At 26.9% G+C, this 8,834-nt stretch overlaps 1 long non-coding RNA gene across 2 annotated transcripts in view; it reads right to left on the reverse strand.

The window, feature by feature from the left end:
- The window catches only part of LOC113372204, a 149,506-nt gene extending 140,894 nt beyond the window's left edge, over positions 1-8,612 (reverse strand). Inside the window, exon 1 of one of the 2 annotated variants that reach the window (XR_003366742.1) lies at positions 8,554-8,612. This is a non-coding gene — a long non-coding RNA (uncharacterized LOC113372204). Of the gene's footprint in view, positions 1-7,988; positions 8,109-8,553 lie in introns of those variants that run through there. The other variant, XR_003366743.1, reaches the window with a different exon arrangement.
- Between the last annotated feature and the right edge of the window lie 222 nt (positions 8,613-8,834).

The following is an 8,834-nucleotide window of genomic DNA, read 5'->3' on the forward strand; positions in this document are numbered from 1 at the left end:
AAATCAAACTAAGTCGCCTATATCAAAAAATAGTTTGAAATTGCCGAAAAAAAGTAAAGAAATTGGAATTATCACAAAGCTATTTGTTATTGAATTAAACCAAAATATACAAAGACTATAATTATGAAACATCTGCAAGGCCATGTTTTATTTAAAATGCAAAGTATAGCTTGTAGAAAATAAGATAATATCAGTAATGTTGTGAAACCAATACTTAAAATTTCATTTATATTTCATAAAGACAAAAAATTAAAAATAACTAAACGCAATAATGCATGTTCTGAAGTTTCTACGCAAATTTTCTATAGAAAGATAATGGACAAAACGAGTTGAAGTACTAAGAGCAGATATTTTGTGTTAAAGTTTTGTTAAAATTTACTTATATATAAATCAAATTGTGAAAAATTTGTAAGTTTATAAAATTTAATAAATAAAATTAAACTATCTCATAAAAAAGTAGGTAGCAAATTTTAACTCTTACAGACGTATAAAAATTAAATTTTTCAGCACACCATATTTTTAATTTAAATTCGTAATAAAAATTAATAAGAAGTTCCGAAAACCTTGGCTTCTAAAATAAAGTTCAACAAATAATGTTTAGCAAGTAAAGAATTATGAAAAAACCATAAATCTCGTCAAAATTTAAATTATAAGCAGTCCTAGACTCAATATACCATGTTCACTTATCATTGAGCTTACAAAAACCAGCTTACAAAATAATTAGGACAAAAATAGTTGAGGCTTAGAATTTATTTATGGATTTATACAAAATGTATTGGAAATATATTGAACATATTGTACTCATTCAACATAATAACTTTAACTTAATTACGAATTATTTCGATATTAATAACATTAGATTGCATCAAATATCAGCATCAGCCTAAGTTAAACTTTTTTTTCAAATATCGAATTTGTTTTCAAATATCTTTAATTATTTCATCTTATTATATGTAGTAAATAGTATAATACATGATGCACTCAAAAACACAAAATAGCATAACACAGAATATAACGATTTTATTGAATTACATAGAATAACGTAAAATATTGAAGATATTTGAATACAAATTTGATATTAAAAAAAACAAAGTTTAACTTTTACTAAATATATAGTATATATAGTATTTTATTAGCATTATATATAGTATTTTACTCATATGTATAATAATTGTATTTTGAGGTCATCTTGGCACTATTCTGTGAGCTATGTTTTTAAAAAATGGATAAATATATATTACTAAAAAAATTAAAAAAGTAATAAATTTAAATAATCAATTCCATTATTAGCTTTTCTAAACATATATTCAATGCAAAATGCATTTTGCCGTAAATATTTATCAACTATGTTGATTTCTACTGTATATGAAAAAAACAAAATTTGTAGTGGCGACAGATATATAAGTTGAATTTAATTCTTAAGTTGCAACAACGAGTCCAAAAATTAACACTAAGTCGAGAATAGCCAAAAACTTAATGTATTATTTAAAAAATTGTAGATTTTTATTGTATATTGTAAATGCTCTAACGTTTTTGATATTTGGAATCAATAAATATCGTTGTTTTAGTTCGATAAACTGGATAATTTTACGTTTGATAAAGAATAAAAGTTATGATAAAAAATAGTAAAGTAAAAATTGAGTATGAAAATGTTAGCATGCGAGTCTTACAAATATTGACATAATAATCACAATTATTAGTACAAAAACTCAAAAAATCGATTGTAGTTTAAATCTACTTATTTATGATGCATCACCATATAACGAGACAAATAATGAGTAAAATCGACGAATAGGAAGATTATTTGCTTTGCACAAAATTGATAGTTTTCACAAAATTTTGAATGAATTTGTAAAAATCATCCAAATATCAAATAATATAATATCAGTAAATAATATTTTTTTCAAACAAAAGCATTCATAGAAATATAATTTAAAAGTTCTATATATAACTAAAATCTATATATGTGGTGCAGAAAATATATAATAAACCAAAAGTATTTTATATTAATTCATATGTAATTTAACGTCGATTCAATTTTGCCCAACAAGTTAGTAATATGTTAGTAAATAAATAAGTAAACTACGTAAAATTATCTGCAATGTCAATTAAATATTTATCATATTGTGGGAATCAAAAGAGGCTATAAGTTTTTTATAAAACAATTATTCATGTCATGACATTTTTATAGTTTTGAAATCATAATTTTTAATACAATTTTTACATAGAAACAGGAATATCTCTTTACATATTTCTATGAAATTATTGTAAATAGTTGATTTTTATGGAACTAAACTTCAATAAATGAAATTTATAATATATATGAAAAAAAATGTATGATGATATAATTTTGCAACGCATATAAAAACATATAGATTCAATAATCCAATAAACAAATACTTATTTCAACATTTTAAGAAAGGCATACACAAGAGGTATAAATTAAAAATTGCATATATTATTAAAATCTACCAGGTGTGGTGCAGTAAATATATATTAACCAAAAGTATTTTAATATTAATCCATATGTAATTTTATTTCATTTCAATTTTGCTCAATGTCATGAAAAAATATATATAATCAATATATATATATATATATATATATATATATATATAATTAAATCTACCAAATGGTGCAAATATATAATAAACCAAAAATATTTAATAGTCATTTATTATATGTTATTTGATGTCATGTCATTTTTTTTCTACAAACAGGTGATACTAAATCACGTAAAATTATCTGCTATGAAAAATTCAAAACAAAAAAAAGTTTGCCAAAAAATAAATGTTTATGAACTTGAACAACTTCAATAAGTAAAAATTATACATGATATCTAGTCAGCAATTTTAAACCGTTTTAATTTGTTGTTAAAAGTTTATTATGATTATATATTACATTGCTTATAGCAGCAACACAATAACGTTATGACTACATTTTCAATAAAAAGCATAAAACAATGTTAAATTTAATAAAATGCTACTACAAAGATCCGAACGAAAATAAATTGAATATTAAACCAGAAAATTAAGAAATTTTATTCCGTTTTGAAAATTGAGAATGATGTAAATCATGCTAATCAAAAATCTCATATAATAGGACTACAATAAATATATTTTTACACATTTCTGTAAAGTATTATCACTAGGATGGGTGATATAGATGCTAAAAAAATAAAAACATAAATTATAGGGAAATTTGCTTCTAGGGTATTTTTTGTACTAATACAGAGATTATGTACAAGTACATTCTATTAAGTTTATGCATATGATAATAATAACTAAGTTTTCTGAAAAATTAGTTATGTTGTGAAAATCAGCTATATATATATATATAATAGTATAAAATTTTATATTAAGAATTTTTGACATTAAGATACTACTCAAAGTGAATCATTAAGGTATATCTTGCATTTAAAATAGTATAAAAATACGTTTCAGAATTGCTTAGCAAAAACCAAAAAAATATTAATTTAAACCAAATTTGAAATTGTTTAAGATGTTAGTGTGAAATGCATACATAAATACGCAACAAGGCGATAATCTAAGTCAACAAAATATGAATTTAATTAAAATATTTATTTATAACTTTATATCGGGGTTTTTGAGAATATTATAAAAGTTCGTCGTGAGGCTAGCGAATTAGTTACATTTAGGTTTCATACAAATTCAAAATTCAATGCACTTGTTTCAACAAAAAAAAATAATTTAAAATTTTAAGATTAGATAATTATAGCAAAAGCATATATGAAGTCATTGGGCAAAATACAAATAAATGCTTTTCGACGGGAAAGTGTTATTATCTTTTGCTATATTTAACAAATTCAAGACTTCTATTATAATACATATAATTCTATAAATATTTAAGATAAATTTAAAAATAGATCAGCAGACTTTACAATGGATAAAAAACTCTATATTTATTTATTAATAGTAGTAGAAATAAAAAGAGATTAGCAAGAAGAAGTTAGGCATTTTTGATTGCTACAACACACCGTAGTGCCGGAAAAGTATTTTCTTTTTAAACTGAAAATGCTTGATTCATATTTAAATGAAAATTGGATATCAACCTTATTTCGCAAAGCAATTCCCTTAAACACTGCCCTACGGAGTGTCTTTTATTTTTAATGAGAAAAACAAAATTAACGTTATTATTACATAATATTTGTGCCAATTAAAAAACTTTAAGATTTTGTGTAAATAACCTTTTATCAGGTCAAAAATATGCAAAGAATCATAAATTCTCCACAATTAGAAACAAAGTTTTTTTTAAAAAAGAAATTGAATACCCCCGGTATAAATTTCAAATTCTGCACAAGAAATTGGACCGACTAAAGTATTTATTGAAAAATTTATCTGATTTTTGCAATTTGACAACTTCAAAACACATGCGAACACGATATATGGTTGCTGAAAATTCAAGGAAATATTAAATACAAAGTATTCTAATGTTCGATTCATAATGTTATATATCAACAGTTTTGAGCTAAAAATATTATACAAAAATATTACTATTAAAAATGTACAAAGTTTAAAATATTAACTATTGTAAAAGTATTAAAACAAGGCATTTAAAAAATTATAATCATATATTTAAAATAATTTGATTAATGGTTTAAAAATTAGTGATATCAAAACTTTTAAAGTTTAAAATGTAATGTAAAGCCATTCGATATAACTTGATAAGGAATGAAGCTTAGCTTATAAGTTTGACCAGCAATCGGCAAGGCCTTTTCTTTCTTTTCAATGAATAAAAAATGTAAAATTTTTTGATCAATTCAAGAACTAATCAAAAAAACAGTAGATAATCGTCCTGATTAATTTTTGTACGAGGTCGCTCTGGTCGTCTCTTCGTAATATAAAATTCTTTTAGCGTTTTTTGATATTTAAAATGACGATAGAATTCAAAAGAAGAAGAATGTATACAAAAACACTAGCACTAACATAGTATTTTTATTAAGTAGGTACTCTATCATATTTATTAAGAAAAAAAGCAACTGATTACAAAAACCGTTACCATACAGCAAAAACGAAGTGACAGGAGATGAAGACATAATGATTTATGAATTTTTGAAAAGACCAAGTGCACAAAAATCAAACATCATAACTAACATTTGTCGGTCAGTAATAAGGTTTAAAACCACTTAATGCTAGGGAAAAAATAAGGAAGGTCAAAAAATAAGCAGGCTTTTTTGTTTTTTATTTTACATATTAATATTGTAGGAATCATAATATAAAGTCAAAACAACATAAAAATTAAAAAAAAAACTTGTTTAAAAAAATTTAAAATTAAAAAAAAATTTTTTTAACTATTTACGGCAAACAAAAATACGTCAGATCGCAAAAATTAACAAATCGTACTTTTGAACAATTATATAATAATTATCCACTTAAAAGTACCAACTTACAAGCTCCATGAAATAATAACAATTGATATTTCTGTAGAGTCTACAGTGTAGACTATAAAAAGCATTGTTATGTTCATATTCATAGATATATATGAAATACAAAAAGGCTAAAAATTATCGCTTTAGATAAAAATTTGAAGATAATATGTTAATAAAAAGACAAAATATGCTCTGTAAAGATAGCAAAAATCTTAACGGTATTTTATTGCCATTTCAATATTATTGAACTTTTCAACAAAATAATTTAGTACATGCCTAACTTTGAATAAGCGATCAGAATCGTCTGTGACGACTTCATTGTTATTGAAATGCCTAGTATTGCATATTTGGCGGAAATATTCCTTGGCATGGTTTTTGAAAAAAAAAAGGTGTACTTGTGCAGGGATCAGTTGACCAATAATAGTCTTAGAACTACTGGTTTAGAACTACTCGAAATTCAAACACTCGAGAACGTGGAATAATATCATCATCGTCACTTTCTTCGATATCTTGACGAAAAGTCCGATGATCTGTCAGCGCATATTTCTTCATCACTATCTTTAATACAACGGTTCAATTTATCAATTTGTATGGGTATTTTAGATTTGTAGTAGTTAGCGGGTAATCACCACAAATCTACTAAATACGTATTCTTACGTGACCCGCGCTTTAGTGACAGACATAAAAAAACGTAAAATTACGTTGCCCGAACTCTAAGTGTTAATAGAATTTAAATAAGTACCAAAAAACTTGACGCAGTATTCAATTGTTATAAAGTTAGTTAAACTAGCTTATTTTTTAATAAGGTCTGCGGCGTTATTCCATATATACCATTTTGTCCTAACTTCCCCTACTATTTACTTATCACATAATACGTATAATACTCGACGCGTCAAAGAGAATTGACTGTATTTTTTTTAATTTCATACATATTTGCACCTATTGATGGCCAAATAAAATAAAATAGAAATATTTGCACTTATTACGTGGGCTCGCCTGTAGATAAGCGGTTAAGAGCGACGGGACTTGTTTCAGAGGTCCCGGGTTCGATATCCACTTCGAGCAGCCTGTTGTCAGGCGGCAGTGACAACGATTTTCACTTGGAAATATAGATAGCAATATGTTTCCAAGTGAAAATAGCCTATGCCTGGCATTGCTGCACCAATAAAAAAGTCAGCCCTATTAGATTAATTCTAATAACAAAAACCATCAAATATGGAGGGATTAACCATTGGGTTATCTAAAAATACGAAGTAAGGAGAAGTTTCAGCCCAACAGCTCATAGGACGTAAGGTTCTGATTGCTGCTAAAAATATAATATAATATAAAATAAATAAAATTACTACGTAATAAAATATTGAGCTGAGAGTCCTTTGTAGAATGTCTAAAACGGATGCCAATCCATTGATTATGAGGAGTCCGGGTATGAGGATTGATTGTATGAATCAGAATTACATCAAATATCTGATTATTGCAATAAAGTTGATCGTAATCACTAATACTGGCATAAGATCACTCGTTTTAATAGAACTACAAATAAGTCACAAACTAGTGGGGTGTATGGCATCGTGCCTCAAGGCAAATTGCTGGAACTTCCCATACGGTAACGAAATGATCGAGGAATATTGAATGTTTTCAAATAGTTTATTATTAATATTGTAACATTGTCTAATATTTATAATAATTATATAAACTGAATTGGAAAGTTGAAATTATTTGTTTAAAGTATATTAGAACAGAATTAAAATAAAAATTTGAATGATTTTTAATATACAAAAATAAATTTTCTTTAAAAAATAAAAATTTTTGAAAAAAAAATTTTGAAACAAAAAATTTTTTTTCAAAATCAATTATTTTGTTAAAACAAGCAGAAAGTTCTTTGAATCATTCAAATCGGACGCTTAGTTCCCTCTAAAATTGCCACTTTTTGCACATTTAGCTCTGTATCTCCAAAAGCGCTGGACCTGCCTTTGTCGAAAACTAATCAGCACATTTCCCTATCAATAGGAATCGAATGTTTTTTGAACCAGTCAAATCGGTTGATCCGTGCGCTCGAAAATGTGGACGAAAAATTGTATCCATATATACATACATACACACACACATCCATTTTTTCTGAGGTATGCCAAAATGTTCAGAAACCTTCGTCGAGAAATGTAAAAAATTTCAATTTCCATTTTCGGCCCATTATTAGCAAATTTGTTGAGAGTCCTCTGTAGAATGTCTAAAACGGATGCCAATCCATTGATTATGAGGAGTCCGGGTATGAGGATTGATTGTATAAATCAGAATTACATCAAATATCTGATTATTGCAATAAAGTTGATCGTAATCACTAATACTGGAATAAGTTCATTCATTTTAATAGATCTACTGATAAGTCGCAAAAAAACGTGGTACGATACATGTTTGAACTAATTACGGCGACCATTTTGTGGCACGGTGATACGAAGTCACCCCGTTGTAGGCGTGAAATCATACACTCGACAGAACAAGTTGATTGATTGAATTAAGAATAAGATTGAGTCCGTACGATCATATAATTTAGTTTATTAGGTTTATTTAAATAAATATATTATAAGTGAAATTGAGAACTTACCATTTTAATCAGTATTTCGGTATATTTTCGATAAAATCACTCACAACTTACACACGCGGACAAAAATGCACTCGGCAGATTTAACACGACGGACGGCAGACGACAACCTTCGACTTCGAGTGCTACCCGATAACTGACGAGACTTGCACGATTTTTGACGAACTATTACCCGAATTGTAAGAATTGCCATATTTGGCCAAAATTCAACTCTATGACGTCATCACACAAAAGACGCTACTTTTAACTATATATGCAATGCCGCTCCGAGGATTGTCATTATGGCTTTCTTAACATTACAGAAAAAGGCTACTGAAAAAGTTATTAAAAATTGTGAATAAGACCAATGTGCATTTTATCCACATGTCATTTCGTCCCTACTTCTCCTACTACATAACACAAAGAAATCGAATTGTAGTTGCATGATACAAAGACACCCCGTTGTAGGTGTGAAATCATACACTCGACAGAACAAGTTGATTGATTTAATTAAGAATAAGATTGAGTCCGTACAATCATAATTTAGTTTATTAGAATAAATATATTATAAGTGAAATTGAGAACTTACCATTTTAATCGGTATTTCGGTATATTTTCGATAAAATCAACACTTACACACGCGGCGACATCCGACACAGATAAAAATGCACTCGGCACACTTAACACGACGGAAGACAGACGACGACCTTCGACTTCGAGTGCTACCCGACAACTGACGAGGCTTGCATAATTTTTAACGAAATATTACCCGAATTGTAAGAATTGCCATATTTGGCAAAAATTCAACTGTATGACGTCATCACACAAAAGGCGCTACTTTTAAATTGAATCCAAAATATGAAGAAGCGC

Source organism: Ctenocephalides felis, unplaced genomic scaffold, assembly GCF_003426905.1.
Source record: "Ctenocephalides felis isolate EL2017-DRISC unplaced genomic scaffold, ASM342690v1 CF-g0.4_SCAFFOLD_01604, whole genome shotgun sequence".
NCBI classification, from domain to species: Eukaryota; Metazoa; Arthropoda; class Insecta; order Siphonaptera; family Pulicidae; genus Ctenocephalides; species Ctenocephalides felis.